The 26,352-nt window shown below is 38.5% G+C and overlaps 1 non-coding gene across 1 annotated transcript; it reads right to left on the reverse strand.

Annotated features, from left to right (window-relative positions):
- Positions 1–627: 627 nt before the first annotated feature.
- LOC119002571 (U6 spliceosomal RNA) lies at positions 628–733 on the reverse strand. Its single transcript, XR_005069767.1, has one exon. It is a non-coding gene; the product is annotated as a U6 spliceosomal RNA (small nuclear RNA).
- Positions 734–26,352: the final 25,619 nt, after the last annotated feature.

Below are 26,352 nucleotides of genomic sequence, written 5' to 3' on the forward strand. Positions count from 1 at the left end.
CAATCCCAGCAGTGGGTTTGCCAGGTCAAAAGGCAGTTCGATTTTTAGCTTTTTGAGGAAATTCCATACTGTTTTTCACAGTGGCTGCACCAGTCTACATTCCCACCAACAGTGCACTAGGGTTCTCTTTTCTCCACGATCTCACCAGCACTTGTGATTTGTTGATTTGTTTATGATGTCCATTCTCACTGGTTTGAAGTGGTATCTCATTGTGGTTTTAATTTGCATCTCTCTGATGGCTAGTGATGCTGAGCATCCTTTCATATGTCTCTTGGGCCCTCTAAATATCCTCTTTGGAGAAATGTCTGTTCAGGTCCTTTGCTCATTTTTTAATTGGGTTGTCTTCCTGGTGTGGAGTTGTGTGAGTTCTTTATATATTTTGGAGATCAAACCCTTGTCCAAGGTATCACTGGCAAATATATTTTCCCACATAGTTAGTTCCCTTTTCATTTTGCTGATATTTTCTTTAGTCATTCAGAAGCTTTTTAATTTGATGAAGTCCCATTTGTTTATTCTTTCCTTTATGTCCTTTGCCCTATCGGTAGACATATTGGTGAAAATATTGTATGTGGAATATTTGAAATTTTCCTGTCTATGTTCTCTTGTAGGGCTTTTTTAGATTTGTGAAAAAATATGGAAGTCTTCACAAATTTGCGTGTCATCCTTACAAAGGGCCATGATAATCTTCTCTGCATTGTTTCAATTTTACTACATGTGCTACCAAAGCGGGCACTTGCTTTTAAACTTTGGAGTTCTTAATTCATCTAGAATTTGTTTTGTACAAGATATGAGGTAGAGACCTAATCCTTTTTTTTAAAGATTTTATTTATTTATCTTTAGAGGGGAAGGGAAGGGAAGGAGAGAGGGAAAGAAACATCAATATATGGTTGCCTCTCATGCATCCCTTTTTGGGAACTGGCCTGCAACCCAGGCATGTGCTCTGACTGGAAATTGAACTGTGGTTGTTTGGTTCACAAGCCCACACTCAATCCACTGAGCTACACCATCCAAGGAGACCTAATTCTTAATTTCATTTTTTTCAACATGGATAAATAATTGCCCCAATGTTAAGTAGTTCATCCTTCCCCTACCCAAATGAAATGCCCCCTCTGTCATGTACTAAGACAACACAGATGCACAGGTCCATGCTCTGGGCTCCACAGTGTGTTCCATTGGTCCGCACACCTATCCCTGAATCAAGGCCATACCATCATGATGACTAATGCTTTGTTTAGTCTTGTTATCTAGAAAGGCAAGCTCTCCACCTAGTTTCCTTCATGAATGTTTGGATATTCTCGATCTTTTGATTCTCCCAGATAAATTTTAGAGTCGGCCTATCAAATTCAATTTTAAAACTCATTTTTGGGTTTTGATTGCACTTGCACTGAATCAGTACTTCTCAATGGGTGGCAATTTTGGTCCCCAGGTGACATTTGATGATGTCTGCAGACATTTTTGGCTCTCACAACAGGAAGTCCTGTGTCTAATGGCTTCTAGGTTAGGGAGAATGCTAAACGTCCTACACTGACCAGGGTAGCCCTTAAAATAAAGAATCGTCTGGCCAAAAATGTCAATAGTATCGAGTTTAAGAAAACCACCACTAAATCTTTTCAATTTGGAGAGAATTCATACTTATATTTTTTAGTATTTCAATGGACAAACATGAATATTTTCCATATATTAATATGTAGGTCCTCTTTAATGTATTTCAATTAAGTGTTATAGTTTTCAGTGTACAGATCTTACACATCCTTTGTAAGTTTTATCCCTAAGTAGATAATAATTTTTGCTATTTTAAATGGTATTTTTAAAAATTATATTTATTACTTATTCATATTGTGTAGAAATATAGACAGACATCTTGTTAAAATGTAGCATTTCTTTTTAAATTTTTAACTGTTTTCAATTATGGTTTATATTCAATATTATTTTTTTATTAGCTTCAGGTGTACAGCACAGTCAGTAGACAATCATGTACTTTACAAGGTGTCCCCCCTGATATTTCTAGGACCCACCTGGCACCATGCATGGCTATTACAATCTTATTGACTATATTCCCTGTGCTGTACTATCCATGGTTATTTTGTGACTACCAATCTGCACTTCTTAATCTGCTCACCTCTTCCGCCCAGCACTCTAACCCCTTCCTCCTGGCAACCATCGGTCTCTTCTTGGCATCTGTGAGTCTGTTTCTGTTTGGTTTGTTCGTTTATATTGTCCTTTAGATTCCACATATAAATAAAATCATATGGTATTTGTCTTTCTCTGACTGACTTATTCACTTAGCATAATACATTTAGTATTTCTGACAGGTCGATATTTTCAAGTTTTCTATATGAGAATCCTCTCATCTGCAAGTAAATGTGTTTCTTCCATTTCAATACTATGCTTTTAATTTATCTTACTTGTTTTATTATGATGGTTAGGACTTTCAGTACAAAGCTGAATAGAAGCATGGAGCATGGGGACCTTTTCTTCTGTCTGACCCTAAAAGGAATACTCCACATTCAAATGAATGGAAATTTTTAATTTAGATTTTAAAATCCAAACAATGCATTTTTTGCTAAGAAAGGTCATCTGTGTGATATAGATTCCTTGAAATGTTAAGACCTTCTTTATGACAAATATAATCACTTGTAAAACCCATGTTTTAAAAAATGTTTTATTTACTGACCTACCAATAAATGAGAGATATTTTGAAATCACCTAATATAATGGCCAGTGTTTCAATATCACCCTATTATCCTATTCTACCAATTTTCACTTTATATACTTTAAAGTTATTTTATTGGGCATATTCACATTTAGAAATGTTATTATGTCTTTCTAGGGAATTAAATCTTTTATCATTGTCTTTATAGTGCTATGGCTTTAAATTCCACTTCTGATTTAATACAGCTATGCCAGCTTTCTTTAGTTAGGATGTGCTTGTTTTATCTTTTTCCACCCATTTGCTCTCCACCTTGCTGTGGAGTTACACTCACAGCATATGCCTGGGTTTCTTTCTCCCCCATTTGATAGTCTCTGCCTTTCAACAGATTAGCTTAATTCACTGACATCCATTGTGATTATTAATATATTTGGACTCATTTCTACCATTTTACTTTTTTGTTTCCATTTGTCTCACTTTATCTATGCTTTCTACCCTTCATAAAATTAAATTTTTTCACTTCATTTTTTTCTCACTACTTTGAAATCTATGCATGTTATACTTCTCTTCTTTTAGCATTTTCCCTTAAAAGTTTAGAGTCAAATAATATCCTTACCTTTCTCTAAAAAAATACAAGGACCTGAACACACCATAGACCCACTCCCAATTTAAATACTATGGCTACTCAGTATTCTAGTTGCCTTTTGCTAAAACTAAAAAATGTGACGTATTTTATACAGAAAGTATTTTGTATACATGTTTACTAATGGTGTACTCAGCTATTCTTCTGGAATAACTTTCCTTCTTTTTAAGGTATGTCCTTTAATGGCCTTGGCTGGTGTGGCTCAGTGGACTGAGTGCTGGCCTGCAAACCAATGGGTTGCTAGCGGGCTCAATTCCCAGTTAGGGCACATGCGTGGGGTGTGGGCCAGTCCCCCAGTATGGGGCATGGAAGAAGCAACCACACATTGATGTTTCTCTTCCTCCCTTCCCCTCTCCCCAAAAATAAATAAATTAAATTAAAAAAATTTTTTTTCTTAAAAAAATAAAGTATATCCTTTAAGGTAGGTCTCATGGTGGTAAACTCTCAGTTGTTGTGTATATCTACAAATGACTATTTCATCCCCATCCCTGAATAATAGTTTTGCTGGGTTCATGACTATAGGCTATTGTGTTCTCTCAGCCCTTTGAAAATAGGGCTGTAGCTGATGAGTTTACGGTAATTGTCATTCCTCTGTGGATGTGTCCTCTATGTCTTAATATTATTTTCAAAGGACAATGCTGGGGCAGAGGTGGGGGGAATTGAATGCGGGGGGTGAGCAGGGCAGGGAAGAGCGATGGGGGTGGAATGGGGACAACTGTAATTGAACAACAATAAAAAAACTAAAAGATATATTGCTTTCATATTTTCCATTTACTTTGGGCCAATCTTCTATTTCACTAAATTAAGTTTTTAAAAAATTTCAATGGTATCTCATTTCTGTAGGTTCCCATCTTTCAGATTCGTACATTCATTTCTAATAATCTTCTTTTTGAAGTAAAACAGTTTTAATTTTTAAGAGTTTGGTTGGGTGCAAAGAGCCAGGCTGGGACAGATATAAATGGCATTTGAAAAACCGGATTAATTGAGAGAAGGGCAAATTGGTTTTGATCGTTGTGTCTAAGTGTATGCCTTTCTTTAAAGACTATTTTGTAGAGAAGTTTTAGGTTCACAACAAAATTGAGGGGGAGGTAGAGAGATTCCCCATATACCACGGCCCTGCACATGCACAGCCTTCCCCGTTACCAACATGATGTGTGCATCCTTTATTTATTTAAATACATAGTTGTTCTGAATCACGTCTCTGACCTTTCTAATACCTACAGTCTTTGGGGGATTAAATATGTGCTTGCTAATTACTTTTTCCTATGGTTGCTGATTTGGATTGTGAGCTCATTCATTGCCTGGTTTTAATTGGCGGGGATCCTGTGAGCCTGACTGGGAATTGATCAGGCTGTCTTCTTGCCAAGACAACCCCACGGATTCACTCTGGCCCCTCTGGAGTGTCTGCGCTCAGCACTGTAATCCCAGGCTTTCCTTCCAGTGCTCAAGGCAGGCCCCACACTCACTTTCCTGGGTACTTGCAACAGCCCTTAAGCAAGTCAACCCTACAGTAGTCAGTTGACCCAGAGGCACAAGCTTGAAGTCACTCTGATCTCAGCTCACGTATCCTGTTCTTATTCTGCTTATTAAATTAAGCGAATTAAATTTAATTCTTAGAAGGAGAGACCTTTCAGATTTCCCATACCTCTGGTGATGCCAGAAATCTCTCAAATAGTATCATTCCCAGTCTTTGGTTACTATACAATAAATGGGCCTCTTGGAGCTCCCAGTAAATTTTACTGGAGAAGTTGACCTGAAATATTTTTTAGTGAAAAATAGCATCTGGTATAATTCCACATTTATAAAAATGATTTCTCTTTGGTTATACATCTTTTGATATGTGTGTATGGGATAAGAAAGATACCAACACCCAGAATTCATGTTCACCTGAAATTAATTATGGGTATTACTGAGTGATGGGATTGGAAGTGATTGATTCCCTATGAGCCTGCACTGTTTTTATAAGAATAAAGTGATTTTTCTGAAACAAAAACAAAAGAAAAAAAAGGAGCAGACTGGAAGCAACTATTCTAATATATTAATAGTGGTTGGTTTAGGGTGGTGGAGATATAAGCTACTGTTATTTTCTTTTTTGTACATTTGTTTATTTTTAAATTTAAAAAAAATCACTGCTTGACATCCATCAATGAAACATTTGAGTGGCAACCACCATTTGTACCGTAAGTCATGGAGACTGCATATACGGTAAGGCAACTGAGTGTGACTCCACACGAACTCTGTGAACACGAAGTTCATTGTGGGAACTGCAACATTGACATCGTTGTTTCACTTGGAAAAGCATGACACTACTCTGAAGTGTAACTTTTGGTCCAACAGGAATCACTCCAGTTTTAGGGAAATACTTCCATAACATGGACGAGAGTAATCCTTCTCTAACACAGGTGAAGTTCGACTGCAAAAAATACTGTCACTAAAGAGCCCTTTATGGAAAATAGGATGGCCAAGAGAAGTGACACTTTGCTAATCTGGTTGTGTGCAATGTCTGTGGTGATAGTCTTTATAACCATTACCTCTAAAGAGAGCACCTAACTCTGATGTTTACAGCTCAGAAAAGTTGAGTTGTAAATGTGCTTTAGACACTTTTCTGTCTTGCCATCAAGTAGCAATTATCCTTCAGCTCATCTCTTCCTTCACACATTAAAATCAAAACAAAACCACCCAAGCTATCTACTAGAATTAAAATCTTGGGGGAAACATTCAGGAATAGAAAAAAGGCAAAATAGAGATGTGTGTATAACACCTTCTGTAAAGCACCTCTTTTCCCTTGCTAATTTACAACAAAGGAGCTAGGCACAGCTGTTTCAGCTCTAAATCCTGGAGCCTGGAAATCATATTTCTAGCAATGCATTCAATTTTGCATTTCATTATAACTAAATCATTTAGAGATGTCTTTACATTTCTTCCGACAGAAATTTACCTGTGTGATACTGTCAGGTGCCTCCATTTTCTCTAACTCAAATGTCAGAGCCGTTTTCAATTTCTCTTTTTCTTCTCCAATATGTTATCTACTTTCCTGATTTCCTCTCTACACGCTATCTTTAGACATTACCTTTTCTTTGTTTCAATAACCCTACAGCAGGTCTTAGATGCTTGGACTGAAGCAACTATCTCTTATAGGCTTCCCTCCAATTTGTTTCTCCTTCATTTCTACATGAAGCAATAAAAATTATCTTTCACCAACAGCTGTTTTCAGTAATAAGAAAGCCAAGTTCTGTGACTAAGCTAAACATCCCTTCTGTTCTCCAAGGCCTACAATGGTTCCTGGTTGCTAGTTATATCAAATTGAAATTTCCAAATACTGTTCATTATGTCCTTAATGAACTGTGCTGAGTACTCTCAATGATCTGTTCACATTTTCCTATATATTCAAATTTACATTCTCTATGTGACAACCATGTATTACCATGATTAATCATTTGTTTATATTCTTTCCCACTATTGTAGAGACTATTTGCTATCCTTTATATTTATTTATTTATTTCCTTCTTCCTTAGCAATAGACTCTCTAACTTTCATCTGGGTACATAGTTGTCCAGTATAAAGATTACATTTCTCAGACTCTCTTGCAGCTAGGAATGTCCATGTGACTAAGTGCTAAACAATATGTAAGACAAAATGTCATGAGCAACTTCAATAAGTGTTCTGAAAAGGAAAAAGCATCCATATTTGAACTTCTCTTTTCTACTGGCTAGAACACAGACATGATGGCTGGAGCTCAAGCAGCTATCTTGGATCATGAAATGGAAATTACATGCTAAGTTTGGTGGAGCGACAGGACAGAAATAGCCCTGGGTCACTGACATCATGGGGAGCCATATCAGTCCTAGAATGCCTAGTTCTGGATTATTTTTAGAGGAGAAAAATAAATTCGTATTATGTTTAAACTGCTATCACTTTTGTGGTCTCTACTATTATCACTTGTCAGTGTACCTAATTCTAACTGATCAACCCTTCTCACCCTTCTCTAAGTTTTCATTCGCTACTTCTCCTGTCTGACTAAGAATGCTCCCTGAATTTATTTGTTTTATCTTCCCCACACCCTGACCAAATTGTCAGTTTTCTTTCTTCCTTTAAAATACAGCTTCAGATTCAAACATGGGACCCAACATGGGAATGGTTAATATTGCTAAGCTTACTTAATCTAATTAACTCTTCTTTGAACAATACACATCTATCTATACATGTATGTATATATATAGTGATGGATAAATAAAATTTAAAAATATTGTAACAAATTTTTAACAAATTTACTACAAGTTTTACACCCAAATATTCACTATTTATTATTTTTTATTTTTTTTACATATTTTAAAATGTATTTTATTGATTATGCCATTAAAGTTGTCCCATTTCCCCCCATTCATTCCCCTCTACCCTGCACACCCCCTCCTCCCCATTCTCCCCCTTTAGTTCATGTCCATGTGTCACAAGATCTTTAGCTTCTACATTTCCCATACTATTCTTGCCCTCCCCCTGTCTATTTTTTCCTATCTATGCTACTTATTCTCTGTACCTTCTCCCCACTTCTCCTCCTCCCATTCCCCTGTTGCTAACCCTCCATGTGATCTCCATTTCTGTGGTTCTGTTCCTGATCTAGCTGTCCTCTTAGTTTGCTTTTGTTTTAGGTGTGGTTGTTAATAACTATGAGTTTGCTGTCATTTTACTGTACATGTTTTTTATCTTCTTTTTCTTAGATAAATCCCTTTAACATTTCATATAATAAGGGCTTGGTGATGATGAACTCCTTGAACTTGACCTTATCTGAGAAGCACTTTATCTGTCCTTCCATTCTAAATGAAAGCTTTGCTGGATAGAGCAATCTTGGATGTAGGTCCTTGCCTTTCATGACTTGGAATACTTCTTTCCAGCCCCTTCTTGCCCATAAGGTCTCTTTTGAGAAATCAGCTGACAGTCTGATGGGCACTCCTTTGTAGGTGACCATCCCCTTCTCTCTTGCTGCTTCTAGAATTCTCTCCTTCATTTTAATCTTGGCTAATGTAATTATGATGTGTCTTGGTGTGTTCCTACTTGGGTCCAATTTCTTTGGGACTCTCTGAGCTTCCTGGACTTCCTGGAAGTCTATTTCCTTTGCCAGATTGGGGAAGTTCTCCTTGATTATTTATTCAAATAAGTTTTCCACTTTTGGCTCTTCCTCTTCCCCTTCTGGTACCCCTATAATTCAGATGTTGGAACGTTTAAAGATGTCCTGGAGGTTCCTAAGACTCTCCTCATATTTTTTGAGTTTTTGCTGCTTCATTCTTTTCTTTTCATTTCTTTCTTCCTTCTGGTCCACTTCATTGATTTTAGTCCCAGATTTGTTTCCATCACTATTGGTTTCATGTGCATTTTGCTTCATTTCACTTAGTGTAGCCTTCATTTTTTCTTGTAATTTGTGACTAAAATCAACCAGTTCAGTGAGCATCCTGATCACCAGTGTTTTGAACTGTGCATCTGATAGGTTGGCTATCTCTTTGACGCTTAGAAGTATTGACTCTGGGGCTTTGAATTGTTCTTCTGCTTGAGCCATAATGTTTTGGTCTATTCACACCTGTTACATATGAGGGGCTAAAGCTTAGGTGTTCATAGGGGTGGGTCAGCCCAGTGGTTGGGTTGTGACTGGGGGTGGGGTCAGAGAAGGAGAAATGGCACTTATTCCACTCTCAGATTTTGGTCCCCTCTGCTGCTTCCCACAAGCAAATTGGGCCGTTCTGGTGCTGGTTCCTGGGTGGGTGAGCTTGTGTTCATTCTAAGACCCTGTGGGTCTCCCCAGTGAACTCTCCTGTGGGGCTAGGAGCCTTTCCTGACACCTCAGCCCCTGAAAGTTTTTCTAATCAGTGCTTTTAGGCTATATTTCCCATCACTAGGGCCGTGGGTTGCGCAGTCTGTCTCACTGACCATTTTTAGAACTGCCGGGTTCATCTGCGCACAAATGTGTGTCCGCAGTCAGCCAGCCACCTTGCGAGCCTTACTAGGTTTCCATCTCTGCCCGCCTATGTTGCCAATCACTGCCTCCTCCTGCCGGGACCCCTCTCTGCCACCCCCAACTCCACCCCTCTTACCGGTCTGAATGAATGATTTCTTGTTGTCAGACTTCGGTACAGTTTACTTTTCTGTCTGTTTGGTTGCATTTTTGTTTCTAAATCTTTGTTGTCTTTAAACTTGGTTGTGCGAGGAAGTACAGTATTTCCACCTACGCCTTCATCTTGGCTGGCCACTATTTACTTTAAATAGTACCATTACTACAGGTTCATTTCAATGATACCATCATTTACCAACTCTATTGGCACATATTTTTAAAAATATATACTAAAAGCCCATCACTAGATATAACCTCCATGAGAGCAGAAATACCCCAAATTTGTTTACTAGGCCTAGAAAAATATCTAGCAGTATTGAGTGCCTACAGTAAGTAGGCATTTAATGAAAAAATGCTCAATTTTTTCATGCTTATGGCATGAAAAAAATAAATTGTAGCAAAACTTCATTTTAAGGTAGATTGATTTTTTAAGAGTCAAAAGTCATTCAGAGCTCAGTCTAGTGAATAAGATGTGTCACAGAACTGGGAATATAATTTTGAGTATTTTAAAAAAGCAGCTGGCCCTGGCTGGTGTGGCTCAGTGGATTGAGCACCAGCCTGCAAAGCAGAGTCACCTGTTGAATTCCCAGTAAGGGCACATGCCTGGGTTGCAGGCCAGGTCTCCAGTAAGGGGCATGCGAGAGGTAACCACACATGATGTTTGTCTTCCTCTCTTTCTCCTTCCCTTTCCCTCTTTTAACAGAAAATGAAATCTTTAAAAAAATAAAAAATTTAAAAAGCAGTGACTATAAAATAATAAACTAGACTTCCTTGTATGAATCATAAAAACGGCTCAGAAATGAGCTAGTTATGCAGCAGCTCAGGGCCTCATTTCCAAAGCTTATAGTCAAGGATGCCAAACTTGCCCCTATTCCAGAGTTTTTGCACCTGCGGTTCCCTGTGCCTGGAGCACCCACCATTACATGAATTACGTCCTCACTTCCTTCAGGTCTCCGTTTAAATGTTCACCTTCTCCAAAAGGCCTTCCTTTATTACCTGACCTAAAATAAAGTCATTACTGTCCCTCTCTGTCTCCTGACACTGCTTTCTTTAAAAAAAATAGGAATTGTCACTCCACTATCTGACATAGTTTTATATCTATTTGGTTTGTGTGTCTTTAATATCTGCCTCAGTCACTAGAATATTTGCTCCACGATGAAAGGGGCTTCATTCAGTGCTATAGCTCCACATTTCTTCTAGATATACAAATTTCAGAAAATAAACTCAATGGTTATGTTTATAATAAAAGAGAAAAGAAGAGCAGAAGAAATGAAGAAAGGAAGAGCAAGAAAACTAACAGAGAAGTAGCAAAAGGGATGAAGACATTCCGGAGGAGCCACAATTGGTTCTTCTACTGTTACTCCTTCTTAGTAGAGGTTTGACCCCAAGGCTTCCATAAGAAAGTTTCGGAATGGGTCTGTGTCTCTTTTGGATATTTATTCTGAAGGAATGAGTACCCTAGAGAAAGAGTTTCATTACCTTTTAGAAGAACTTGGGGGGTATTTACTTATAACTACAGTGGCCGTGTCTTTGCTGTGTTTCCATCTCCCCAGTCCACACAAGCACAGACTGAGTGAACACTTGAGGACTCCTGACCGAGTCAGACAGATTCTTTAATGGTTTTTAGTAGAATTAGTTTGTATTGGTATAAACATTTTTAAGTGTTCATACTTCACTGACATTTGGATACTTGCATTTCTTTCAGGATCTTGATGAATAGATTTACATAAAGCTAGAGGCAAGCCTCTGAAAATACTTGTAACTACCTATATGCTACTCTTACTATGCCTCTCACTTATGGCACAAAATTCAGTTCCTTTCAAGGGACAGATATCTACGTCACATTTCATGAATGTTTCTGCAACCTCAAGCTGTCCACTCCTTATACATAGCTTATCAAAACAGGTTTTTTTTACTGGAGAAGTTAGGGCAAAATGATAGTTCTTTATGTTTTAAAAAAAATTTGTAGAAGAGGTTTTGTTTTCCTGCTAATTTCTATTATAACATTGTAAATAAAGCCCTGTTTTTAAAAAATTCAGTAGTCCAAAATTAACATTTTAGGCAAAGAAAAGGGTTATGTAACAAGGCATTGTCCTAGAAGAGTTTTAGAACAATTTTAGAATTTTGAGTTATATTTAGGAAAATGTCAATTTCTCGATTTGTAGGATCAAATGGCACAAGTGCACGCATACCCTGATTCTTGTCTCAGAAAACAGTTCTTCACATTCCAGTTATGATTGAAATCTTAGAAATCAATCAGAATGCAAAGTAGGGAATCCACTTGTTTAATACCTTCTAAGCTCAAAGTCATTTTATTTGAATTCCACATAATTGCATTCAGAAAATAGCCATAAAATTTCCCACTGAATTCTTCATCTTTGTTCTCTACAGTATGGTGCCTAATACACTAATACCAGGACTAGTATAATATTAACATGTTAGGACTAAAAGTTATGTTTTATATTTTTAGTTGTCATCAAATATGTACTGCATTTTAGGCTCATGTTCATTATACGCACTTTTTTTACGGAGCCTGGAAACCTTAAGAAGCTTACACTTCTTCTCCGAAGCAGGAACTTCTGGTGTGGGGTCAGAAGCCCAGGCTGTTGGCGAGTTACCTGCACCAGGTAATCTTTCAGAAAATGTCACAGGGCAGGAGCTACGCCGTCTAGTCCGACATGCTGCTTCCCTCTCTTTATGCACCAACTGCTCATCCATCAGCAATGATAACACTTGCTTAGACTTTTCTCTGATATAATAACCTGAAAAATACATTGAATTTCCTTAGGAAAAAATATTAATTAAAGCTACAATTAGTTTTTATTTAAAAAATTAGGAAAAATGAATATGTTAGCAAAGTGAAGAAAACCTGTGGCAAATAGAGGGAAACCTAAGTTTCAGTAGAATTATCAATAAATATATTCCTTTTCTTATACTTCAGGAAGTAAATGAATATATGATTAAATTATATCATGCACTGGCATTACATTTTTCACTTTCAATACACTTTTAAAAGTACCACTTACTCTGCAATAAATCAGACAAAATAGGCAAAGAAGAGGAATGAATTGAATCTAGATATGCTGACCTAGATGTATGACCATGACATATGGCTGAAGTTTTAAAATAATATGCATAGCATGATTCAAATCTGTAAAGCAAAGGGGAATATAAACCTGTATTTGTATACAGAAGAAAGAAGTGGAGGGATGGATAGATGGATGGATGAATGGATGGGTGGATAAATGGATGGGCAGGCAGCCAACCAACTGCATATCCATCGCATTGTTAATATATGTGACCTTAGAAGGATACAACTGGGTAGGACAAGTGAAGGGAGGGCAACTGGCTTTTCATTGGCATAAACTCCTGTCAACTTGATGCCAAAAGTAGAGTGCCAGAGCACAGTCTAAGACTGCATTCTAATCATGATGCTGTCCTTAATCATCTGTGAGACTTGGAATCAGGTGGCCTCTCTGGGTCCCAGATTCCCATCTGAAAACCCAATAAACCTGCTCCAAGGATGGATTAAATAATAACAATGATAAAAATAAGATGATATCTACTTGACTCTTAACCAATGCATTTTTTAAAACAGGGAAGATGCACAGTACTAAAATAAATAGTACTAGAAATAGAATAGATTGGGCTGCAACTGCTTTTCTCTGTATAGTGCCTTTTCTCCTGTTGCATATTGGCTTCTTCAATCTGGATGTGGATATGGCCATAGACAGTGCCACGTTCACACCTCACAGGTTGCCTGCCACCTGGGAAATCTCCCTCTTCCTTCTTTCAAATTTGAAAAATCCAGTAGAATAGCTCGGATTGGCCCAGCTTGTGATTGGCCCACGTGCCCATCACTATGGTCAGAGAGTGGGATGTTGCTCTTGGCAACCCACATTAGCAGACACAGTAGAGTAAGGAGAGGATCAATGCGATAGAAAAGTGAATGAGTAAAAGGCCAACTGAGGAGTCCTCCTAAACTCAAGGCAGCAGAGGTAGAGGACACAGAAATCACAGACCAACCATGCAACAGACCAATGCTCAAGATTACTCACATTTAATCATTTCATGAACACTTAAGTTTTAGGAAATGTTCTGAACAGTGGAGGCACAGGAGAGAAAAAAAGAGACAAGGTCCCTAAACATGATAATTCCGGATAAAAATAAATGCTCCAAAGGAAATAAAGAAGAGTGATATGCTAAACATTAATTTGGGGTGTGGTCAAAAATGTCTTGCTGAGGAAGTATCTTTATCAGTTGAGTCTTGAACAGCAAGAAAAAGCCAGCTGTGCAGATAACGCCATAAGAAAGCACCTGCTAGAGGGAAGACTTCAGACTTCATTTATTCAGAAAAGTCTACTGAGAGATGACCACCCCCTCCCACTCATCCAATGCACACATCAGGGCTGCAGACTCGGTTAGGCCCCTCTTTCACATACTCTCACTACATTTATTTTTTGCACCTACATTTGTGGGTTTTTAAAAAAATCCTCACCCAAGGACATGCTTATTGATTTTGGAGAGCTGGGGGAGGAAGAGAGAATGTGAGAAACATCAATGTAAAAGAGAAACAGATCAGTTGTCTCTCACACACCTGAACTGGGGACCAAACCTGCAACCCAGGCATGTGCTCTGACTGGGAGTCAAACCCTTAACCTTTTGGTTTATGGGATGACACTCCAACTGAGTCACACTGGCCAGAGCTACATTTGTTTTTTATAGTACTTTTGTATTTTGTAATTGCCTATTTATTTGGTAAGTATCTTTTTCCTCCACTAGTGTACAGCATCCATGAAGGCCAGAACAATACTTGTTTGCTTAAGAGATTTTTTTTACCTGTAAAAAGTGTTTTTTAAAGATTTTATTTATTTTTTAGAGAGGGGAAGGGGGGGGAGAAAGAGAAGGAGACAAACATCAATGTGTGGTTGCTTCTCACATGCCCCCAACTGGGGACCTGGCCCACAACCCAGGCATGTGCCCTGACTAGGAATCGAACCAGTGACCCTTTGATTCACAGGCCAGCACTCAACCATTGAGCCATATCAGCCAAAGTTGCTTAAGAGATTCTTAATGTTTGTTAAATAAATAAATGAATACACTGAGGAAAAACTCTCCAAATACAGGGAGGGAGTCTCTATAAATTCATATCTGAACACCAAGCAAAGAGACTTGGACACATGGCAAATTCCAAGACCTTGAGCACTGAGATGCACCAGCATGAAAGATACACACCAGACTTGTAGAGCACACATTGGGCTTCACACAATAATTATAAAACATCTCAACAGTTCTCTTTCTGTTCCTGACCCGCTGACCTACCAAAATCTGCTCTTCTGCCCATATGCCTTTCTCAGTGAATTTTACCCCCATTCTAGGCCAGAATTATAAACATTCACCAATTCAATTCAATAATCCATGTCTACTGATTGTACATATTAAATATCTTCTAAATCCACTCTCTCCTCTACATCTCCCTGGTGATTTGTTGCTGTGGAATTCCAAATTTTTTACTTATTTTTAGCCTCCCTTCCAATCTACCCTCCACAATGCATCAGGGATGGGAGTGGAGGAATATGTGTGGAGGGAAAGAAGCACCTCAAACATATCTGATTAAGTTATTTTCCAGTTAAAAGAAAACTCCAGTCAAGTTGGCACAGTGAGTTCATGCTTCAGAGTACCCCTCTGCTCTGCTCCAAATACACAGCAGTAATAGACATCACCAGTCTCAAAGACAAGAATCTCCACAAGCCAGAAATATGAGAAATGAAAAGGCAGTGAAGCCACAGGGCTGCTAGGCTCTTGATCTAACACTAGGAGCTCAGCTCCTCAGGAGTTGGGGAATCAGGGCTCACTCTTTGGTGTTAGGGATTGTCCATGTCTGTGAGAGAAGCCTAGGGAGAAAATTTTAGAAAGTCACTAATTGCATCTTGGGCTATAATTTATTTGTAACGGGGAGTCTGAAAGCAAGCGGACACACCCGAAGGCTTGGAAGTAAACAAAGTCACCTGCTGGCTCAGTGACTAGACCCATGGCACACGCCCTCATATTATCGCAGGCATGTGCCCTGAGCTGCCTTCATAATGGATGTATGGAAGGCTCGAAGGGAGCCAGGTGACAGGAACTTGAAAACCAACATAGAAGGAAAAGCAAACACGGGTGGTTGGGGAATAACATCTTACTCAAAATAGATTTTTAAAAAATATAATGTTAACAGCCAATAAAAGAGCAATCAAAACAAATACACTCCAAATGAAATTATTATGCGACAGGATTCTACATGATCTTATATAAATCAATAATCTATATTGTTACAGGATTTTAACAAAGATTTTTAAATCAATATGATCAAGAGAGAGTAACATAGGCATCATACCCATAACAAAATCATGAGATTATAAAACAAAAGCAGGCAGGCCCTGGCCAGATGGTTCAGTTTGTTGCAACTTCATCCTGTACACCAAAAGATTGTGGGTTAGATCCCCAGTCTCATATAAAATCTCATATTTTATTAATTATGCTATTACAGTTGTCCCATTGCCCCCTTTTATTCCCCTCCACCCTGCACACCCCCTCCCACCCACATTCTCCCTCTTTTGTTCATGTCCATGGGTCATACATATAAATTCTTTGGCTTCTACATTTCCTATAATATTCTTAATCTCCCCCTGTCTATTTTCTACATACCTTTTATGCTACTTATTCTTCTCTATACCTTTTCCCCCTGTCTCCGCCCCCTACTCCCCTGTTGATAACCCTCCATGTGATCTTCATTTCTGTGGTTCTGTTCCTGTTCTAGTTGTTTGCTTAGTTTGCTTTTGTTTTTGTTTTAGGTGTGGTTGTTAATAACTGTGAGTTTGCTGTCTTTTTATTGTTCATATTTATCTTCTTTTTCTTAGATAAATCCCTTTAACATTTCATATAGTAACAGCTCGGTGATGACGAACTCCTTTAACCTGACCTTATCTGAGAAGTGCTTTATCTGCGCTTTCATTCTAAATGAAAGCTTTGCCGGATAGAGCAATCTTGGATGTAGGTCCTTGCCCTTCATGACTTGGAATACTTCTTTCCAGCTCCTTCTTGCCTTCAAGGTCTCTTTTGAGAAATCAGCTGACAGTCTTATGGGAACTCCTTTGTAGGTGACTGTCTTTTCTCTTGCTGCTTCTAAGATTCTCTTCTTAATTTTAATATTGGGTAATGTAATTATGATGTGTGTTGGTGTGTTCCTTCTTGGGTCCAACTTCTTTGGGACTCTCTGAGCTTCCTGGACTTCCTGGAAGTCTATTTCCTTTGCCAGATTGGGGAAGTTCTCCTTCATTATTTGTTCAAATAAGCTTTCCACTTGTTGCTCTTCCTCTTCTCTTTCTGGCATCCCTATAATTCAGATGCTGGGATGTTTAAAGATGTCCTGGAGGTTCCTAAGCCTCTCCTCATTTTTTTGAGTTCTTGTTTCTTCATTCTTTTCTGGTTGAATGTTTCTTTCTTCCTTCTGGTCTACTCCATTGATTTGAGTCCCAGTTTCCTTCCCATCTCTATTGGTTCCCTGTTCATTTTCTTTTGTTTCACTTAGCATTGCTTTCATTTTTTTCATCTAATTTGCAACGAAATTCAACCAGTTCTGTAAGCATCCAGATTACCAGTGTTGTGAACTATGCATCTGATAGGTTGACTATCTCTTTGTCGCTTAGTTGTATTTTTTCTGGAGCTTTGATATGTTCTTTCAGTTGGGCCATTTTTTTTTTGTCTCAGCACACCTGCTCTATATAAGGGGCAGGGCCTTAGCTTGTTCACCAGGGCGGGGCAACCCAGGTCACTGTGTTGTGATGCTGTATGTGGGGGCAGGGTCAAAGAGGGAACAGTGCCGCTTGTTCAGCTCTCAGCCAGCTTTCAGTCACTTTCTCTGCTACCCACAAGCAAAGTGGGCCCTTCTGGTGCTGATTTCCAGGTGGGTTGGCTTGTGTACGTTCTAGGACCCTGTGGGTTTCTCCAGTGAACTATTCTGCAAGGTTGGGAGTTTCTCCCACTGCTGCCTCAATCCCCACAGATGTTTTCAATTGGTGTTTTGAGGCTTTATTTCTGTGCGCTGGGACCCCAGGTTGCATGGCCTGTCTCACTCCCCAGGTGTTCCTCCCAGTTTATCTGCATGTGAATGTGGAACTGCCCGCTCCACCAGCCACCACCTTGTGGGTCCACCAGCTGCATGCAGCCTTGCCTGCCCCACTCCACAATCTACTGCTTCGCTGGGTCTGCCATCTGCCACCTCACCCACCCCAGTCCTCCACTGCCCGTATTGCCACAAGTCCTCTCTACCTGGCTGCCTGCCTCTGCCCCTCCTACTGGTCTGGATAGAGGTTTCTTCTTTAACTCCTTGGACTGTTGGACTTCCATACAGTTTGGTTTTCTGTAAGTTCTGGTTGTTTTTTGTTTTTATATTGTTGTCCTTCTTTTGTTGTGTGAGGAGGCACAGTGTGTCTACCTACACCTCCATCTTAGATGGAAGTCTGAAAGTTTTCTTCTTAGTATTGGGAACAATACAAGTATGGCTGATGCTACTGCTTCTATTCAACACTGTACAGGAGATTTCACCAAGGTAAATAAGGGAGCAAAAGAAATAAGAGGCATCCAGATTGGGAAGGAAGAAATAAAACCATTTTATTTGTAGATGATATGATCTTGTATGTAGGAAATCCTAAGGAATCTATCAAAACAATTACAGCTAATAAACGAGCTCATCAAAACAGTAGGATACAAGTAGGACACAAAAATCAGTTGATCAGTTGTATTTCTATACATTAGCACTAAACGATCTGAAAGTGAAATTAGAAAAATAATACCATTAAAGAGAATGAACTACATAGGAATAAATTTAACAAAATAAGTATAAGACTTGTACACTTAAAACTACAAAACATTTGCAGACTGGTACAACCACTATGGAAAACAGTATGAAACTTTCTAAGAAAACTAAAAATGAACATGCCTTTTGACCCAGCAATTCCACTATTAGGAGTATAGCCTAAGAACCCTGAAACACCAATCCAAAAGAACCTATGCACCCTGATGTTCATAGCAGCACAATTTACAATAGCCAAGAGTTGGAAGCAACCTAGATGCCCATCGGTAAATGACTGGATCGAAAAGCTATGGTACATTTACACAATGGAATTCTATGCTGCAGAAAGGAAGGAGCTCCTACCTTTTGCAACATCATGGATGGAACTGGAGAGCATTATGCTGAGGAAAATAAGCCAGACGGTGAAAGACAAATACCATATGATCTCACCTTTAACAGGAATCTAAACAACAAAACAAACAAGCAAGCAAAATATGACCAATGACACTCAAATACGGAACAGGCTGACAGGGTCCAGAGAGGAGAGGGGAGAGAATCATAGGGGAAAAGGGGAGGGACTCACATGAATAAGTATAAAGGACACATGGACAATAATGAAGGTGGGGGACGGAAATGGGAGGGAAGTGGGGAGCACTGGGGGAGGCAGGGCAGGGAATATAAAACAGAAAACTGTACTTGAATAAGAATTAAATAAAAAATATTATTTTAAAAAAATAAATAACTAAAGATTTTTTTTAAAACCCTACAAAACATTTATGAAAAAAATGAAAGAAGACCTAACTAAAAGGAAAGCCGTCCTGTGTTTACAGATTGGAGGAATTGAAGTTGTGAAGATGGCAGTGCTCCCCAAAGCGATCTATAGACTCCGTGCAATCTCAGTCAAAATTCTGGCTATCTTTTTGTAGATGCTGACAAGCTGATGTGAAACTTGATATAGAAATGCAAGGGACACAGAATAGCTGAAATCATATCGAAAAAAGGACAAAGCTGGAGGATTCACACTCGTTTATTGCAAAAGCCTACTACAAAGCTATAGTAACCAAAATAATGTGGCGCTGGCATAATGATAGAAATATAGATAAATGGAACAGAATCGTGAGTACAGAATAAACCAATACATCTATGGTCAATTGATTTTTATAAAGGAGCCAATCTAACTCAATGGGGAAAAATAGTCTTTTAAACAAATTGTAATGGGACAACAGGATATTCACAGGATGTGCAAAAGAATAAGGTTGGACCTCCACCTCACACCATATATAAAAATGAACTCAAAATGAATCCAAGATTTAAATGGAGAAACTTAAATCATTAAACTCTTAGAGGAAAACAGGTATAAATCTTTGTGACCCTAGATTAGGCAATGCACACATGATATGTAAAGCACAAGCAATCAAAGGGAAAATGGATAGAGTTCATCAAAATTTAATCAAGAAAATAAAAAGATGACCTAGAGAATAGAAGATATTTTTTTATTATTTTTTATTGATTATACCATTACAGTTGTTCTATTCCCCCCCTTCATTCCCCTCCACCTGCACACTCCCTCCCCCACCATTCTCCCCCCCTTAGTTTATAACCACGTGTCTCAAGTTCTTTAGATTCTATATTTCCCCCACTATTCTCGCCTTCCCCCCTATCTATTTTCTACCTACCATCTATGCTATTTTCTGTACCTTCTCCCCCCTTCTCCTCCTCCCACTCCCCTGTTGCTAACCCTCCATGTGTTCTTCATTTCTATGGTTCCACTCCTGATCTAGCTGTCCTCTTGGTTTGCTTTTGTTTTAGGTGTGGTTGTTAATAACTGTGTGTTTGCTGTCCTTTCACTGTTCATATTTTTCATCTTCTTTTTCTTATATAAGTCCCTTTAGCATTTCATATAATAAGGGCTTGGTGATGATGAACTCCTTGAACTTGACCTTATCTGAGAAGCACTTTATCTGTCCTTCCATTCTAAATGAAAGTTTTGCTGGATAAAGCAATCTTGGCTGTAGGTCTTTGGATTTCATGACTTGGAATACTTCTTTCCAGCCCCTTCTTGCCTGTAAGGTCTCTTTTGAGAAATCCGCTGACAGTCTGATGGGTACTCCTTTGTAGGTGACTGTCCCCTTATCTCTTGCTGCTTCTAGGATTCTCTCCTTCATTTTAGTCTTGGCTAATGTAATTATGATGTGCCTTGGTGTGTTCCTTCTTGGGTCCAACTTCTTTGGCACTCTCTGAGCTTCCTGGATTTCCTGGAAGTCTATTTCCTTTGCCAGATTGGGGAAGTTCTCCTTTATTATTTGTTCAAATAAGTGTTCCACTCGTGGCTGTTTCTTTCCCCCTTCTGGTACCCCTATAATCCGGATGTTGGAATGTTTAAAGATGTCCTGGAGGTTCCTAAGCCTCTCCTCATTTTTTTGAATTCTCATTTTTCCATTCCTTTCTGGTCGGATGTTTCGTTCTTCCTTCTGGTCCATTCCATTGATTTGAGTCCCAGTTTCCTTTCCATCGCTATTGGTTTCCTGGACATCTCCCTTCATTTCAATTAGTTTAGCCTTCATATGTTCCTCCAATTTGTGACTATAATCTACCAATTCTGTGAGCATCCTGATAAATAGTGTCTTAAATTAGGCTTCTGAGAGGCTGGCAATCTGTTGGTCGCTTAGAGTTATTGGCTCTGGGACTTTGAGTTCTTCTTGCGCCATCTTTGGGGCTGTTCGTGCTTGTTCGTGCCTGTTCTGTAGCAGGATCGGAGCCCTAAAGTGTTCACTAGAGCAGGGCAACTAAGTCGCTGGGTTGTGACGTTGTATGTGGGGGCGGGGTCAAAGAGGGACAATGGCTTCCCTCTTCCCTCTGCTTCCCTCTGCTGCGACCCCCACCGGCACCGCAGCCACCACCGTCACCACGCCCACATGTTTCGTTCCACTGCATGCGAGTGTGCCACCGCTGTCAGCCCTCCACAACTGGGTTCGCCCCCTGGGGCCTGCGTGGTCCGTCTCACTGTGCACGAATGTGTGACCTTGGTCAGTCTGCCCCACACCCCGACTGGTTCCAGGCTGCCTGCGCGCCTAGGTCGGGGAATCTGTCCTGCCCGACCCAGCTCCACTGCTGGCTCCGCCTCTCTTACCGTCCCCATTGAACGGTTCGTAGTTTTCGGACTCCCATATAATTCCGTTTTCTGATCTTTGGATGTGTCCTAGTTCTCCAAACCTTTGTTGTGTTCAAACTTAGTTGTGGGAGAAGGCACAGTGTTTCCACCTATGCCTCCATCTTGGTGGAAGTCCGAATAGAAGATATTTTCAAATCACCTATCTGATAGGGTTTCTGTATCCAGAATATGTAAAGAACTATGAAAAGCCAACAATAAAAACAATAACCTAGTTAAAATGGACAAAGGGTTTAAACAGACATTTCTCCAAAGGTATAATTGGCTAACAAGGACATGAAAAAATGCTCAACAATGAGATACTATTTCACATCCACTAAGCAGGATGACTATAACAAAAAAGATGGACAATAACAAGTGTTAACAAGGATATGGAGAAATAGGAACTGTCTTACATTGCTGGTGGAAATGGAAAATGGTGCAGCGGCTAAGGAAAACAGTTTAGCAGTTCCTCAAAAAGCTAAAATATTGACTTACCATATGATCCAGGAATTCTATTTCTAAGTATACACCCAAAAGAATTGCAAGCAAGGACTCAAACTGATACTTGTACACTAATGTTCATTGCAGTATTCATGACAGCCAAAAAGTGGAAGCAACCTAAGAATCCATCAGCAAAAGAATAAACAAAATGTGGTATGCACATACAATAGAATATTATCTTCAGCTATAAAAAAGGAATAAAATTCTGCTACATCTTACAATGTGGATGAACTTTGAGATTATATTAAGTGAAATAAGTCAGACATTTAAAGGAAACTACTGTATGATTACACTTATATGAGGTATACCCAGAATAGGCAAATCTACATACACACACACTAGATTAGAGTTAGCAAGGGAGTTATGCTTAATGGTTACAGAGTTTCTTTTGGGGGTGATAAAAAAGTTTTGAAAACAGTGGAGGTGGTTATGCAGCATTGTGGATGTAATTAATGTCCCTAAATTGTACATTTAAAATGGTAAATTTTATGTTATGTATATATTTCAAGTTCTAAAAACTAATAATATAGCAAAGCCATAGAATTGTACACTTTAAAAGGGTGAATTATATGGTGCTGTACATGACATAGTCTCAATAAAAACTATTTTTTTAAGAAAGTGAAGAGAAAAAAGAGAAATGAAGTCTCTCAAGCTATAAAAAGATATGGATAAATCTTAAATGCATATTGCTAAGTAGAAGAAACCAGTCTGAAAAACTACACACCATATGATCCAACTATATGACATTCTGGAATAGGCAAAAACTACGGAAACAGTAAAAAGATCAGTGGTTGTCAAAGGCTGCAGAGGGTGGGGGAGGAGATGAATAGGTGGAGCACAGGGCACTTTCCAGGCTGTAAAACTATTCTGTATGATAATGGAATGGTAAAGACATAACAGTGTACATTTGCAAACCCACAGAAATGTAGAACAGAGTGAACCTTGATGTAAACTAAGGACTTTAGTTAATAATCCTGTGAATATTGGTTCATCAATTCTAACAAATGTACCGCATTGGTGCAAGATGTTTAACAGGAGAAACCACGTGAGGGTAGGGAAGGATGCATAAGAATGTGCACTCTGCATAATTTTTCCGTAAATCTATAACTGCTCTTAAAAAGTCTATTTTAAAAATGTATACTTAACACAGACATTGCACTGAATTTTATCCTTTTCTCATGATTCATGAGGCTCTTCACTTTAAACACAAATGATAATTTTACATCAGATGGGAAGTGCTGATTTCTTTTACCATTGTAGAAAATCAGGCACTACTGAATCATCTCAGCTCAGTATTCTAACACCCTCCCCCTACTTCACCTCCTTCTCCAGCCCCCACAAAACTATTTTATGACCTAATTTTTTGTATTCATAAAACCACTTGAACCTAGCTAGTCTTTGAAGGTTCCAGTCTTTGGAAACTTCCTTACATTTATGCCTTTATTCCAACTGAATTATAATTATGAATTACAGTGACATTATTATACCAATTTGCCATGCTTCCTGTTTTATTCGCTTTGCTTACTTCCTGTGAGGTATCATTTTATCATGAACCTAAGTGCTGATTTCACATATCCTTTTGGAAAAAAAAAGATTGATCTCTAAGGCTCTCAAGAGTCAACACAAAGGATTAAACTGGAAACCACAGCTACCCCAGAGGAAATGTAGCTAATACATTTAAGAACAACTTTTCCCCTGTCTTCTGGTTTTAAATGATTTCCTCCCAAACTCCTAATCTTTATTGGCAAAGATGTAGAAACCTCTTTAACTGTTACCTTGGTCTCTTCCAGCTTCATCTATGTGTTGAAAATCTTTTAGCATCTTAAGGTTATAGAACCCCTCTATGCAAAACTGAATAACTTCCTTTGATCCATTCTTGATGAGATAATCCAATAGCGTAAGGGATTTATACACATGGCGCCAGTTCTTCCCGTGGTCATTTAGTCTCTGCCATAGCATATTCATAATCTCTGAGAGAGAAATTGTGTTGAAAGTCAGGTCACTGATAGCTAACATCAGAGAACTAGAAGGACCCCAAGGATCATTAGAAGTTGCTTCCCTGACTTTTATTTCAGCATCTGAGTAATTTTTCACGAAGTTTTTCACTTGCCTCTTGAATGCCATAGGTAAGACGAGTTTGAAGGTAGGATAGGGGATGTGAGCAATAGAATAGGAGTTTGCTTATAAAACCCATGGTAGGTAGTTGATCCCCACATCTGCTGCTCCCAAAAACAAATGAACAATCATCTTGACAAGGCATCAATTTCCTGCAAAGGAAAACACACAAAAAAATGTTAATTTGTTTAATGTCTACAGAACACCAAGTCAGCCTGAAAAATCTAGCTTCAGTTTCTAAATCAGCCCTTCACTTACATCAGCCAGAATTGAGAGTACCGTAGAATAGTTCCCAGGATCATTATGGGAAAATCTCTCATAATGGATTGGCCTTCTTCATTTAGAGAAATATAAGTGGTTTTTCTAGTCTTAAAGGTTCCTGCATAAAATATCATTCATCCTCTTTGGCCAGAAATAAAATCATTATAAAGCATTTCATGGGCAGTGGACAATTTAGCATAAGCAAATGGAACTTGAGCTCTGAACATCTCATGCCTAGGATTTGTTGTCATGTATAAAAATATTAAGTTCTAAAAATAATTCAGATGGTGAAAATTGAGTCTTAGAGTCACCAAATAACCCTTTGGTCACATTCTTTTTAGAACTACAAGTCATTAGAATCAGAAACTAAACATGGTCTGCTTTCTTGTTGATCAAAACAGGAAAGTGTCACCAACTATTAGGACAAGTAATTGCCCCTCAGTTGGCTCCACATCGGACTCATGGTACCCTAGACCAATGTCTTAGTCCTGGTAAGACTAGTAAGTAGAAGGAAGAGGTCAAATTACTTTCTTTACTCAAATTTAGAGAAATCTGAATTTAGCATTAAACAGTACCAATAGTATGATTCAAACAGTCTCAGAATTTTCCTAAAATCTGGAGTGATCAGCAGTCTCTGCGAAAATACCTGAAAACTGAAAAGGGGTATGCAGCTCCAAAACTTTAAATGATGCTTGTGAAAGATCAATTTACAAGTTTGTATGAAACTCTTTATTCCCCTTCTTCTTTTTCATTACTTTGCATTAAGGTGAATCCATTAGTTCGCAATTTCCCTAGAGACTCAGCACTGATGACCATCAAAATGATGTACAACAAACTGATTTTAAGCCCTGGGAGCAGCATCTAGACCCAACAAAGACTCCCCAATCTAGAATCAGTTTTTGCTAGAGAAACTGTACACATATGAAATAAAATGGTTAAAATTCATAACAAATAAATTCATTTTTAGTTTTGTTTTGCTTCTCTTCTTTGACCTTTTCAACTTCCAGCTCAGGCTTAATTAATTTCTGTGTGTGTATTAAAGGAAGACATAAATTTTCAAAAGCATCCTAAATGAACTATCATGTCTTTGTTAAAAAAATGAGAAGATAATTAACTTTTTTTTAAAGTACCATGCATCCTCAAATAAGCAGGACAGAAAATCTATCAATTTAATTAGGATTTCTCCGAAAGAGACTATCATCAACCCTGGGAAGGAAAAAAAAGTTTCACGTTTTCAAATTTTTCTGATTTACTCTTGTTTGCACTGCAAGTACAGGCATTCTTATCTGACTCGCCACTGCAGCAAAAACTCAATTTATAGTGTGTTTCAATACGCTATTAAAATTTTCAGTCATGAGGGTTTTCCTTTTCTCTTGTCCTTCTCTGTCTATCAAACTCACTCAGTGCAGAGCTACACTGTGACACTGGCTCAGAGCAACAAATATTGATCTACTTTCTCACAAGTCTATTACAAAAACAGTCTATCAGAATCATAACTTGCTGTAATTGAACAAGTCATTAAAACCCATTTTTTTCTTTTTTGGATAGCTACCTATCTACATTTTAGTGGGACAAACCCTAATTTTTAGGTCTTTCTGTTTTCTCCAGCCTGCATTTTTAAATTTGTTTATTCTGCCCCAGAAAACTAAATAATAGCCTTCAGTCCAATAGAGTAGTTTCAGATGGATGTTGTTGACACCATACCAAAACAAATACATTTCTAACATTAGAAAACCAAAAAGAAAAAATCTGGTTCAGTGAATTAGTATCATTTACTAATATATGGCACTTTGTGACATTAATATAGAATATGTAGCCCTGGCTGGTGTAGCTCAGTGGATAGAGCACGGGCCTGTGAAGCAAGGGGTCGCCGGTTCAATTCCCAGTCAGGGCACATGCCTGGGTTGCAGGCCAGGTCCCCAGTGGGGGACCCATGAGAGGCAACCACACATTGATATTTTTCTCCCACTCTTTCTCCTTCCTGTCCCCTCTCTCTTAAAAAAATAAATAAATAATTTTTTTAAAAAAGAATATGTAAGACACAATTCTACTACTGTTATGTTTTTACACTAACAAGTTCAATTAATTATAGTTGTAAGTG

This window comes from Sturnira hondurensis, unplaced genomic scaffold, assembly GCF_014824575.4.
Source record: "Sturnira hondurensis isolate 20B ecotype Veracruz unplaced genomic scaffold, ASM1482457v3 Scaffold0017436, whole genome shotgun sequence".
Classification (NCBI taxonomy): Eukaryota; Metazoa; Chordata; class Mammalia; order Chiroptera; family Phyllostomidae; genus Sturnira; species Sturnira hondurensis.